Below are 14,522 nucleotides of genomic sequence, written 5' to 3'. Positions count from 1 at the left end.
TGATTTTGATGGAGCTGAGAGCTTCTGACTAACTCAGTGCCATATCAATTAGCCCCAGCACCAGGCAATCAATCACCACTTCTGCTCTAAATGCACTGAGCTCCTGTTAGTAGCTGCAAATACCGTGAGGCTACTTCATCTCAACACACTGAGCACTTTTATATACTGTGGCTCTACTGTAATATATTTCTGAAGTAGAAACAAAATCAATCTGAATTGCTCTGGAGTGGAAGCATATCCCATTAACAGCTGCGCGCCAAGATTAAAATGTATTAGTGGATAAAAAATAGTCTGCGTCTGCAAGAAGACAATTACTGGTTTCTTAAAAGTGACCAAATGAAACATCCAATAGCAATAAAGAATAGACTTTCTGAAAACGCCTTTAGAATCAGTTGGGATCACTTCATCACAAGTCAAAATGTCTCTGGGATGGTGCAACCAGTCCTTGATTAGCTTCTTCGGAAGCAGAAGCAACAAGTTGCTTTCTGAATTTGCTGAGGAGTTGACCACAGTTTCCCACAGGAAATAAGTAGTTCCTGATAAGATGCTGATCATACACTTCAATATTGGGTCCACTGTGTTTGCTAATTACTTTTAAACCACTCAGTCAAGTCACCCATTAAGAGGAAATTATTCAATTGCAGATCCACTGAACTGAGAAACTAGGTGACCAAAATTCTTTGTGGAGACAGAATTATCCACCTGTGTTAAGAGGGCTCACAATATGTCAAACCAAGTAGTTAATTTTGGTTTTGAGAAGCAACTATGGCTGTAGTTAATTAGACAGCTTGGAAGCATTTTTAATATTGTACAACATCATTACTAAAATATTTCAGAAACATTTCAGTAGCCTTTGAAAATCTTCAGGAAAATTAGAGCCTTATATCAATCATCAGAACTGATTCATCGCTTTTAGGAAGTTGCATTCTAAGACCCTTAACTCTGCAGAGAGTATTTTAAAGCTTGCTTAGAGATGATGATTTATCTTTTCACTTAATATCTGGAGTATTTGCTATACACTTGCTACTTGGGAATATCTAGAGGTCAGCTGCTTCAAGGTCTAAGCAGATCATGGAGAAGGCATGAAGAGCTGGGTGCAGCTCATGACATTTTCTGTAGTTCCTAACACAGGTCAGCAAAATGGAATCGCTCACAGTGACGCTAAAGAATTTCATGTTCGTATTCACTGACTTCACAGTAGCTCATTAACCAGTGATACCTAGGGTAAAAATGGGTGCCTGACAGAAGACTCTTTAGGGATTTTAAGTCTTTGTCTGTCACACATTCTAGCCTTCTGCTGATTTGGCTGTTGCTCGGTTTGTTTGGCTTGGGCTTCCACTTTGGAGCATGTAAGAATGTGTTCTTTGAAACAGAGAAAATACTTCTGAGGGAAACCAACACATTTGAGTAAAACTACTGTCCTTTAGCACATATAACATACAAAAGTAATGCCTGTGATGCTCCTATGACTTCTGTTGGGTATTGGAATTGTTAACGTCAAAGTGTTCCCTCTCTTGTATTTATCCACAAGAATTTTATCAGCACAAAAGAGTTAATACAGCTTTCCATGCTGTGAGAAGCAGAAGAAATATTGCATAATGCCTGGTTACATATTGTCCCAGCTTGGCCAAGAAGATGAAGGGAAACAGCAAAGCACAGTCTCATACTTCACTCGACACAACAGCAATCATGGCACGTTTCTACTTACTCCTTCACATGTCTGTTGAACGAAATAATGAAAAGAAACTCAGAGGGGATTCAAATACATTGCTTATTGTGGAGGCAAGTGAATATCACCACGAACAGATCATTGCTAATCACCACAGCCCACACTCTCAGAGCCATGACCTGTATCACTGATTTTTATCTGGAAGACAGATTTGAATGGCATGTAAAACTCTAGGAAGAATGACAAATGTACACATTTTGAATATTGTGAGAAAGTTCTCTTCAACTATGGTATTTGAAACTTCCCAAGCTCTATTACAAAATGTTTATAATAAGTACATCTGGCTTACAGCACAAACACCTCCAATACTTTTTTTCCTCCTGAATGAATGGCAGTTACATTGATACCTTTATATTATCTCTGTCAAAATATCTGTGGTTACTATCCACTGAAGTAAGATGCCCAGAATCTCAAAGATGTGCACATCACCTGTGAAGGCCAAGCAAAATGTTTTTCAGAGTTATTGCCAAAACTGAACTTTGTCACCCAAGGATAAATAGTCTTGCTTTTCTCCCCTGGAAAGTGGAGGCAAAGCAAAGGAAAAGGCAAACGCAGGATGGAGTTCCCAGGACCTACTCCAGGTCCATGCTTTTGACATGAATGCTGGCATGGATTGAAGGTATGTTTGCTATGTGGGTCCAAATGTGTGCTCTGAGCCCTAACTCTCTCTTGGCAGCAGCAGTAGCAGTACCAGGACTCCCTTTCAAAGACCACTTTCCCCCTCATCACCGTGCTCTAACCAACTGCCTAAATTGACTCTACAGTCATCTCCTGGGAAAACCAACATGCCCAAGGTGTTGAATACCTGCGAAAATTTAGGTTGAAATGTTATAAAATTGGGTATCAAGTGAAGGTTGAAGATGTGAACAGGGTGTTACTGTCTGTAGAAGGCAGCATGAAACCAGGGGAATTGCACAGATCTTTCCCTTCAAATTCTTCCTATTCCTGTGCTGCTCCTGGGGGAAGGCAGGGCCTGTCACAGCTTTAGCTGTCATGATGAGTGTCTGCTTGCTGCACTTGGAGTGGAGTTAGCAAGGCAGCTAAACAGCTTTGCTACTTCCACAGACAGAAATCAGGGAGATGGTGTTCTGCATCTGCCTGTCTATCAGAAACACTCAAACTGCTCCTGACAAATGTCCACCCCCTTCTCTCCCTGAAGCAAGACCTATGACAAGCATCAGGAAATGATCATTGCATCAAACACTTCATCCTCATTTAAAATAAGTACATCTAGAGCAATCCTCTCCTTTCCACAAAAATGACATGGCCTGCCAGCAGGAAGAAATGTCAGTGGTGGAATGCATACAGCATGCTTTTCCTGAAACACTGCTTGTTCTCCTGGACCACTGAACTGTGGGTTAGCCAGGAGCAGTTGTGGCAGTATGGATGAACCAGCTTTACAACAGCAGGTCTCTTCCCCTACCTGCCTGTGGAAAATGTGCTTCTAGTTTCAGCCCTGTCAGATGTGGGACATCTGTGAATGTGACACCCACCCTCTTGGCTGGAGGCAGGCAGTAGACTAGTAATTTCCAAAGCTGCAAGCAGGGGTTTTTATTGATAGTGCTAAAGAGGAAGGCTATCAAGCTGGGAGCTGACACAGACTCACATCCTGTGTGGATTGGGCAAAGAGGGGGTGCATAATGATTTGCAGATTGCTGTACTGGAAAAGTACAAAGGCTGTTTGAAAGCAGCCTGTGTGCTGTGTGAATCATATGCAGACCTCTTGTCCCACCACGGAGATCAGTAGCAGGGTGTCAATCCTGTGATCCTCAGCTTGAAGTTCAAGTAATCATCCAAGTTATCCCAGACTGAACCCCAGATGAGGACTCCACACTGTGAGTTTACAGTATTTTAGGAGAGAGAAGTAGACAACCGATAATGAGGAACCCAATTGTCTTCCTGCTTTGGGATATGCATGTATGGTTTGCCATGTACAGAGAAAAGGTAACTTCCACTCAATTGCTTGCTCAGAAAAGCGCTGTGGTGAAAGGCTACACCTGGGATTTGAGGTGGATGTTATAGACAGGAGCTCTCCTGGGCAACAAGACCTGCAGTGACATTACAAAATGTTCCAGGTAGCTTATTTAAAAGGTACAGAATGGGAAAGGTTGTCCAGCAGACATCCTTTAATGAGAGGCTGTAGTCAGTTACAAGAAATAACAAATTGCATTTAAACTGTGGTAAGAAGCAGTAACATTTCAGCCCCTAATTTCCAATTTCTTTTAAACAATGGGTCGTTTGATAATAGAACCTACCCTGCTGTAAGTGCATCTCTTTGGCAGGTAATCCAAAGGTAGTGGTTTCACTAAATAACAACTTGGCACTCCTTCAACATTCTTCAGATTCTGTTGATTTGTCACTGTGTTACACAACTCATTCTTCATCAAGGCACTATGAAACAGCCAAAGAATGTTCAGTGTTTATGCTATTACATTTCACTATTTGTTTTTCGCAATCATGTAAGAAAGAAGTTGAAACCATGCTCTCAACAGCACTGCAGATACCACTGACTCACAAGAGGTTTTATGGAAAACACTGCTGAATGCATGGACTTAATCCTAATTTACAATGCTTTGAGAGGTAAACAAGGCCACACGGTTACAACCTGAAAACTATAATTAAGCAATTACTCCACTTCAGTAGGACTGAAATCAGTTTAGGAAAGATACACATGATTTTCCTCTGTACTGCACAGTTTAGGGCAATATTATATTCTTTTGAAAGACATTTGAAATGAAAGGAAAGCATTTTACCTATGAGAGTAAAAAAATGAATGCCAAATACTGTTAGACCTGACTACATTCAATACATTCAACAATAAGCTACTACTTATGATATCTTGAATGTTTCTAACTTGCAGCGTAGCAGATCACAGTGTACATGCATACATTGATATATAAAAAAGCAAATTGTTAGCACTGTCTCTGAAAAAGTAATTTTAAAATAATTATGTTATTAAGATGCCTCAGCAGTTACAGTTGAGAAGGTGTTAATTAATCAGCCACTTACTCAGACACCTCAATAAGTATATCAGGAATGAACATAGAAGGGAGAAAAAAAAAGACAAAAAAATGCTACATATGGAGGCCAGAAATAAGATTTGCTATAAATCTATCTGAGACTTTGCAAATGATATTCAAACACCTAGCAAAAGGTTTCTTATATAAAAATAAAACACAAGGAGAGAACCCCGAGCTTGGCTCCCCATGCAGGGAGGATGGCGGACACAATAAAGGTACTTCAGAAATAGCCCCAGCAGAAGAAGGACACTGTCTCAATTTCCTACACGAGCCACCAGACAGCCGAGGCAGCACTCAGAAAATGAGTGTTTGGGCAGAAAAATGAATACAAAGGAAACAAAAAACCCAGAGAAGTCACTGAACTCAAGGTGAAATGAGGAACCAGGACTGGATCATCTCTGTTGCAGACATGGAACATATAAGCACAGGTCCAGTGGCCAGGACTAAAGGATATTAATGAAGATGGAACATAGATAAATCAAAGACAGAGCTAGCTAACCTCATTTTTTTAAATAAAATGACCTATTTTCTCAACAAAGGACATACAGCAGATCTAAACTCTCTGAAGGTCAATAAAGTATTTCAGATAGTGCTACAGCCAGAAATTACTAAACTTTGGGGCTGATAAAGGATTAAATAAAGTGGAAATGATAATAGGTTGTGCTAAAAGACAAGCTAAACTACTTCAGTGGGAGGGTCACTAAAATCTCCATCAGGATTGTTCTCATCCAATGTTTTTAATAATGCTTTTGTATAATAAGATTTGGGTAAATTGAAAAGTTGTAAGGCACATTTAGTAAAATGGCAAATTAGACTACCACACAGGAAGGGCTGGATTAAACATAGCAAGGCACAAATTCATGAAGACAATTAGGCTAACATGTGGTTTCCTTTATCACATAGGAGCATCTGCTGGAAATCTGGAAAAAGTAGAAAACCTAGAGATATCAGTGAATTTCAGGATGACTGCATTACCAGTCATGAGCACGAGGGAAAAAAGATGTCATTTTACAATGCAGCAAAGGCGTTCCAGAGAAGAGAAGGAAGTATTAATGCTGTTTGCACAAAGGGTTGGAATCCTGTGAGCATTGGCTGCCCCAGAAAAATGAATTCAAAGTGGAATAGATCCAAAGAAGGGTCATTGTTGCAGCCAGAGGTACAAAATCCTTAGGTTACTGCAAACACAGCGATGTTAACATAGTTAGCCTAAAAATGAAAATGCAGGTAAAATTTTTGTCTATAAATTGATGGTGAACATTGAGAAGGGACAACAGTTACTGAAGATAGGAAGAATGTTTGACCAAGAACAGATGGAGGCAAAATGAATTGGAGTACCTTTAGGTTGGAAATAAAAAACACTCTGCTAAGCCTCAGAGCAAAGGTGTTTTGGAACAAACCTCCTGATAGGATTATCAAGAGGCATAAAATCAAACTATTTAATCAGGTTTTGCAAGTGATTATGTAGCATGCCACTGAGATTAGCTCAGCTGGTTAGAGCATGGTGTTAATAATGCTAAGGTTGTGGTTTTGATCCTGTATGGGCTGTTCACTAAAGAGTTGGACTCAATTATCCTCGTGAGTCTCTTCCAACCCAGAATATTCTGCGATTCTGTATGGCTCCTGGATACAGGAATTTTGAATCTTATAAACTGGTCACTAAGTCCTTAGAGTATATTATAATTTTTTACACAACTCCTGCACTAGATAAATCATGATGCAATCATCAGCAATATATAGATTAGCTAGTTTCCTCTATTCATGTCAATTGGTCCTTGAATACACTTGGCGTAACATAATGGCATTTTATGGAAGTGCTTTTTTTCTAAGGATTAGGAAGGTGCCAGAGTCTCCTTCATCAGCTTATTGCTGCAGGCGTGATTTTCTTCTAATTCTCACTGTTTCACACCCATGATATTCAACTTTCCCAAGTGAAGTTAACTCTTGATTTACACTGGTAAAAATCAGATCAAATATTTCATTTTGTAGCTGGGACAGGTTTATTTTAATAATTAACATGAAAACCCTAGTATTATCACTGTGAGGATGTGTTTAGAGGCATCAGTCAAGACAGGCTCTTGTTCCACCAGACTTTTCACAAACTCCTATTAAAACTTATTTAGCAGTATGGTAGTTTTATAATCTAAATAGATTTGGATTTTAAAAAAGACAAATCTGAAGCTGTGCCTGAGAGAAAGATGTTTTCTCCAAGGTCAGAAAGCTGATCAATGGCATATGAAAAAATGTCACTAAGTGCTCTAAGCCTACGTGTATTCTTTGAAGCCAGTGTGAGGAAAGGCAGGCTCAGGTCAAAAAGGAGCTGCAGCAACGATAAATACAGCTATAAAGTACATTTATAGCTGAACAAGTACTCATGATTTCCATTTGGAATTTTCCTTCAAAACCAGTTGAAGCCTCTGGGACAAACCCCCAAATAAATATAGTATTTTAAATAATAATAAATGAATTAATCTTTAAGATTATACTTTGATTCATACATAATTCTCTTCATACTCAATTGCTTATAAAAGGACATCTTGTCAATGGCCTAAAACTTGACTTTATCCTCCAGAAACAGGAATTCACCTTTACAACTTCGACAGGTTGTGCCAGTCTTTTTAAGTCCTGTTTTGGAGTTATCACAGTTATAGTGCTGCCCTGGTATTACTCTAGCTGTAAATCACAGGTTTTCTTCAAGAATCCTCTTCTGGATTTGCAGAACGGCAGAACCTGTTTCCTTCTCCAAAGCTGCCCAATGCTTCTTCTGTAACGGAAATGCTGATTTCTTGCAGTGCAGGGATGGGGTTTGGGAGGCAGAAAGCAGATCCGTGTCCCTTTCTGCTGGAGAACTGTCCTCTGGTAACACCTTGTATTCTTAACTGCGCTATGGAAATGAGAACCACATCTCCATCACGGGAAAGGCACCCAGAGATCATTCCCAGCCTTGTCACCAACCAGTGTGAAACCTCTGTGCTCTCAGACCACAGAGCGCATTCAAAGCTCTTTGGTGTCTGTGGCAGATGAGAATTGTTACCTTTCCCTTCCACCATCACAGAACTTCCACGTTTGGCAACTGCACTACATGACCACCTTTGTTACAAGCAGTCTGAGGTGCTGCTTATGACATGCACATTGTCTGATTTGCTGTAAGGCAGCAGAGCAGAGCACTCTCTGAGGAAGGCAGGTAACTTCAGCATCAACTGCAAGGCAACAAACATTGCTGGGCACTAAATACGGGAATGGTTCATGATGGAGGGTAAATTTGAGAGGACTGTAATACACATGTCACATGCCTGTTCACAGCACACGTGGGCATGCATAACCAGAATGCAATACACAGGGCAAAACACCTGATGGTGAGCTAAATTCAGCACTCTGCTGAGCCCATCAATTTCTGCACTCTGATTAATCTAACTCGTGGCTTATAACAAATAGCATGTGTTTACACAGTCCACCACTCTCTCCTGATCCTATCACCTTCTGCCTACTTATTAATCTACCACCGTGAAAATAACTAACTTGACCAGTGCTCCACAGATGAGGAATTTTTGCTCAAAAAGGCAAACACAACATATGAATCTTACAGATCTGTGTTCTGGATTTTTACTTTGCGTAAATCTAAAACTTGATGTAAAGAGAAACGACGAGAGGGAACTCACGGCAGTCTCAATATGAGATATAAAGTAAGCTCCATTTTATTTCATCAAACGAGAAACTTATATACTGTTACAGAAGTTTCTATTCATAGATACACACACACACCTGCAGCTGTTCTCACACATTCAGGGATCCTCCTGCTAACTCCCTTATTCTTTTCTCATAACACTTCTGACTCCTAATCTTTCTCATGGCATTCTTCCCACAGAACATTCTCAGGCAAACAAACCACTGTAGCTTGTTGGAATTTTACTGAGGCCTGACCATACTGAAGCTTTGCTCAGGCCTGCTCAGTTAGCATGAGTTTTGCTGGAAAACTGCGTTTTCCAACATTGATGTAAATGCAAATCTACATGAAAACAAAGATGTTACATATATTAATATGAAATAAATAAAGTATTGCTGATACTCCTAGTTGATGTACATGGAGTTGGAAAAATGAAAGCAGAATGTAAGCTTTGTACAAAATTAGAGATTGATTTTTTTAAAAATGCTCTACATTCTTCCACAGAAGGTACTCTAATGGCCATTGATTAATAACTGTCTTTTTAAAAAATAGTCCCCTTTGATAAAACTGCTTTTAAACAGCTGTTGTGTTAAGGTTTTCTTGACAATAAAGGTTGATGGGTAAGGTTGCATCTTTTCTGTTAAAAAGAAATCAATATTCCATAACCTCAACCAGAATTTCCTGGCTTAAAAAAACTCTGGGGAACCTTTCAAATTTAGTGTCAGATGCCTTCTTTTCTAAATATCTTTTTCGTGTATGTTTATAGATTTATATGAAACACAGTTTTTTCCACTAATGTAAATGTCTTTAAACAAACTGACAGTTTATCCATTTAGTGTTCATGCTATCTGTAGAATATTTGAAAGAAATGAAAATTTTACTAGAGCTCTGAAGTCTTTTTAGGATAAAAAAGCACAGCAAAAGTTCCTCAAATGCAAGGGCTTGTCTACTGGAAACATTTGTGGTTCTCCTGTCCATGTTTTTTAAGTGAATCCATATGTGGTGTCTTGCTGCCATCACAAAAAATGCTCAGTTTCACTAGGGGGCTCTAACAGAATGTCAAAAAATATTGGAAATCTAACTTAAATCTATCTTTTTCTGGCATTCATATTAATTTCTACAACAGCAGAACAAAGGACTGGAGCAATACTTTGATATGATTCCAGGAGCATTGTATAATCAGACTTAAAAACCACTACACTTGAGCAGGAGATGTAACTTGGCCATATCACTTACACCTGTTTTCTTTTAGAGGGGTAAGTTGGTTGAGCTCGGGCACTGGCTTTCTGTCCTGGGTACTCTCCCCAGCACAACACCACCTGGCACTAAGAAAGGTCAGCAAGCACATGCTCACCTTCATCTGAAAAACCTGTTTAGGTAGCACTGAGACAGCATCTGTATACAGTGGGTGCTGGGTGAGAGGGAGGCAGAAATGACCTCATGTGAGCCTGCCTGCCCCAAAGGAACATTGCCAATTACTGTCTTGATTATCAGAGTTATAGGATTGGCAGTCCTTGATTTTCTGCCTCGGGAAACACTGGAATTAAAATTGCTCAGCAGAACTTTGTCATTGGTATTTGGTTAGTTATTTCAACCTCTAAACACTTTAGCCTTAAGAGTTCAAGTAAGTTCATGTTCAAAGGATCTCTTAAAAATACAAAGCTAAAAGTTGAAAGACTTGCTGGAGATTCCAATTTCTAAGGATTATTTCCTGTTTACTTTTCATACCAGCTAGCTGAATTCTCACATTTCACTTGGAGGCAGGACTCAACTGTCTGCAGAGGACATACTTTGTTTTCTTACACTCAAACAGGCAAACTCAAGATAGACTCCTGGCTCTGTTTACTAGAAAGGTAGAGCAATAAACGTGAGGTAGAGAAAACCATCTTGGGAGAGGGACGTGGATTGGAGCACAAGGAACTTCGTTGTTCCAGAGCGTAGGAATCAAAACACTGAAACTGCTGTGGTATTTTGGGTATTATCCAAAGCAGCAGAGTTGCTAGTGAGAAGATGAAAACTGATCCACTTGAGTTGAAGAATTTGTACCTTTTATGCTACATTCATGCACAACAATCAAAAGGCAAGAATTTGGAGTCCTTACTCAGCCTTGCTTCTCACCAGAGTAGGGGTTTTACACTGCTTATGAAATAGGACATGTTTTTGTTGATGCTTTTAAAGACACACAGATTACATTCAGCCATGGGCCACAGGAAGGATGACAGAAGAAAAATAATAAGGGTGTTTGTTAAGACATTGACCTTCCTAGAAGGGCTGTAAGGGCTTGAGAAACTTCCAGAAGTTCTTCCCAACATACTTTATCATTATCAATGGTAGATTTTTCTATATGTTGCTCTGCTTGCACCCTTCCTGCTGCCACTGGCATACTCCTTCTCCACCTATTATGCAGAAACTATTCCAGACTGACAAGAACACCTATCTGTGCCTAACCAGTGATTACTTATGGTCACACAGTTTTAGTTGTAAATAAAAGAGGGTAAGTGTAAAACCAGTGTGTACACTGAGTATCAGGGTAGCGCATTTCTCTTGGTTTACTAAAAAAAAAATTGCCTTTAAAGAGGAAGAGTATGTGTATTTTTTGTGATAAAGATTTGAATCTAAATGTTTTGAACAAATGTCCTCATCAGTAAAAATGAGACTGTCGACAAGTGAATTGATATGTAAACATGTTTTTCAAAGTATCCTCTGAACTTTTAAACAGCCTTCAGGGACTACAGGAAAAACACAATAATATGGCAAACGATATAAATCCCCCTTATCCCATTTATGTTTTGATTCTGTCATCACTATCCATTTATCCTTATCCTGAGGCCATAATTAAATGCAAGACTTGTTTCAAACACAGAAGAGTAAGCACTGTGCTTTGAAAGACGTAGTTAACTAAACTGAGCCTAGACTGCCATCAGTGCATTAAATGTTTTTCCAATTTTAATCCATACTCACACTGCTGTAACTCTTTTGGAGCTTGTCTTCCATTAAAACTATGGAGAGTGACCAGGGCACACAGCAAAGCAACAAAACTGCCAAATTTTAGGTATTCCTACTGGGACACAGCACAGTCAATAATGGAAAAAGTGGTGAAGGTTCAATTTACAAAGGGTGCATTTCTCAAAAGTGTCTGAGTCACACATGAAACTCCAGGTAAATTTTTCAGAAGTGTCCACATGAATCAGACATCCTGTTTTCCAAAACCCTGAAGGTTGTGCAAGTATAAAGATGTGAGAAGTTTTCATGTGTGACCCTACTATGCCAGCAGAAGTTTATTTTTATACTATTTATTCAAAAATAGCAAGGCTACCTCAACCTATTTGATATTATTTTTCCATGGCTCTTAGTGTAAGACCAACAAAACTCACTGATAACAAAAAATAAAACCCTTTTAAAAACTGTATATGCAGTTGTTATTGGCATCACCCTACAATATCAGTTCCATACCTACAGAGTCCTTGACTGCTCATCTGACTTTCTCCTTTTAGGACAAAAATGTTCTGATTATTATTCTTAGAAAATATAATTTTGGTTTTTAAGGGTATCGCAAAAGTAAGGAGACAAACAAGGCTGAGAATGGAAAGCAATATACACAAATATTTTCCAATTAAAATATATGTAATTTTAGTTTGTTAGGGTCAGAGGTTTATATGGTTGTAGTTAAAAAGCTACAGAAGGAATCGGAGATACAATCTTTTACTATAGTTGGCTATTTAATCCACCAAGTAAATGGATACAGAATGCACACACACACACAATCAGGGAAATGTGGCTGAAATCGATACACAAAGGGAAATAAAGGAGCAAAATGTCTGGCAGGCCAGCCTGCTGCAGGAGATATCACTGAAGAAAGAGCTTTGTATTTGCTGCACGGGGAGGCAGTGGGAAGGGAAATGAGCTGGGCAGCCAGAGGAGGGACAGGCAGACACAGGATGGTAGTGCTGTGCAGCACAGCTCTTCCCTCCTGTCGGCAAGCTTGTTAGTCTGGGAGAACACTGCCCTGTCTGTGCACAGCACGCTGAGTGAAAAACCTCCTTTGTCTCCTCTACACCATGGTTCTGCCTATCTTTTTGTTATGAGGGACACTACGTGATGTGAAATTACACATAAATATCAAGTAGGACTTTCTGTCAGAAATGAAAAGCTAATCATCCAGTAACATGATTCAATGGATACTTATAATCAAAACAAAGAATTAACCACCACCGTTTGAGCAATTCAAACTGTGCTTTCTGTATGAGTTCATCTCTACTCACAAAGAATAACAGAGGCTTAACAAAATGTTCTCCTTCCCGGGGCAAGGGGAATGTAATATTTATCTGCAGTGGTTTCCAGGGGGACATCACATGCCACAATCAATCATCTCATAAAATATTATGAAGTGGTGGCAATTTAGATAATAACATGGAAAACTAGCTTATAAGAAGAAACAAAAGGATAGCCAAATTAGAAAGTTCCCAGTTTCATCAGCTCACAGGGTTAGCAAAACTCACATCCTCAATTCTGCCAACTTTATTGTAATCTTTTTTTTTTTTTTTTAAGCTATGGAGGTGCCTAGAATAGAATTTATAGCTAGGCATGAAACTACAGAATCTTAAAACAGACACAGATCCTTTATTTTTTTTCAAAACACACCATCAATTCTGAAGTCTCCTGAATTCTCTGTGTGATAATACTCTGACAAATTTTCAAACATTTCTAATAAAGGACTCACATCTGAATGAAACCTGGGGAATGGTAGTTCCACTTTTTGCTTTTATAGCTCTTTGGTACTAAATGCTTCATGTCCCCTTACTTAAGAACACAATCTTTGGAAACATATGGGAAAAATCTTTCAGTGAAGAGACTAGGATTGCTACAGGAAACACATGGAAGTAAACCCTCAACAGCAATGACACTGGAATAGAATTGGTACAACACTTATCCACTGTCCCTCTGCTTTTCCACCGAGAACCACAGTTCCTTTTTTTGATAGGATTCTCTGGTTGACAATGAACACAATTTTACCTCAGCATATTGAGGGTGCCGCTCACTATAAAAGACAGTTTTGTCTTCATGTCCTTAGCAAGGGGTAAATACATTCAATTATCACCTTAAAATATCTCTTCTAGTACTGCAGAAAAATATTTAGCTGAATATAGTCAAATAAAACTCAAACATACATGCACACAAAATCTGGGATTGGTGAAGTGCTTAGGTTTTCTTTCAGAAAGGGAGTCTTTCTGCAAGGATTGGAGATTCTTTGGCTTCCATAAGTCTGGTAGCTCATCATATAGACACATCTAAGATTTCTTGTGGTCTGCTATTAAATCCAAATATTAGAATACAGGACTGATGTTAACTGTGAATTTGCTCAATGTCTTTCACCTCCCTACAAGGAAGACAGCAACAGCTTCACTCCACTGAGATGGAAAGTTCCCCCAGGGTGTGCAGAGAGGTGCAGCACCGCAGCAGTAGGAACTGGGTGCCCAGGAGACAGTCAGTACCACACTATGGTTGCTGCCCCATGAGAGAAAACTGAAGAACTTGCCTCCAAAGAGCTGAGGGGTGTGGAAGGGGGCTTCAAATTGGGATGAGAGTCCTGTGCTACTAAATGGATATGTAGTGTAATTACATCCATGTTGCTGTACAGCTAACTCTCACCAAAAGTTACTCTACTGTGAAGTCAAAATATTTGCACAAAAATGTGAATGACAAACAATCCTAAGCCACAGACCTTCATTTTCATTTTACTCTTCTTGTATAAGCCAATGTATTGATGATTATCTGGGGTATACATTTAAACTTTGGTTAATGACACTGTTAAGTGGATCCACACCTGAGAAACTCATCAAAGGCAGAAATGGATCTACCTTTGTGATCTGTATATAGTGGAATTCAGTATGGTGTTTTCTTCTGGTATATTGCTAGTATTTAGGCAAAGTGCATAAAAACTCTTCTGTGTGGTAAACAAAAACTCAGCTGCACTACTTCTAATGAATGATGGTTAGAAACTAATGCAGCTTTAAGTAGTTATAAATCGATAAAGATGAAAATTTACTCAGGGGAAAAAAAAACCACCAAACAGGTTGACCGGTCAAATCATAAAGAAGATTCAGATTTTGTA

At 39.1% G+C, this 14,522-nt stretch overlaps 1 protein-coding gene across 9 annotated transcripts in view; it reads right to left on the bottom strand.

Moving 5' to 3' along the window:
* Positions 1-14,522, bottom strand: part of RBMS3 (RNA binding motif single stranded interacting protein 3) — a 713,047-nt gene that overhangs the window by 54,631 nt on the left and 643,894 nt on the right. The gene's annotated exons all lie outside the window — the stretch shown is intronic.

This window comes from Lichenostomus cassidix, chromosome 2, assembly GCF_008360975.1.
Source record: "Lichenostomus cassidix isolate B80296 chromosome 2, HeHo_3.0, whole genome shotgun sequence".
Lineage (NCBI taxonomy): Eukaryota > Metazoa > Chordata > Aves > Passeriformes > Meliphagidae > Lichenostomus > Lichenostomus cassidix.
The sequence above is the reverse complement of the archived record's forward strand: the minus strand, read 5'-3'. Positions and strand labels throughout refer to the sequence as shown.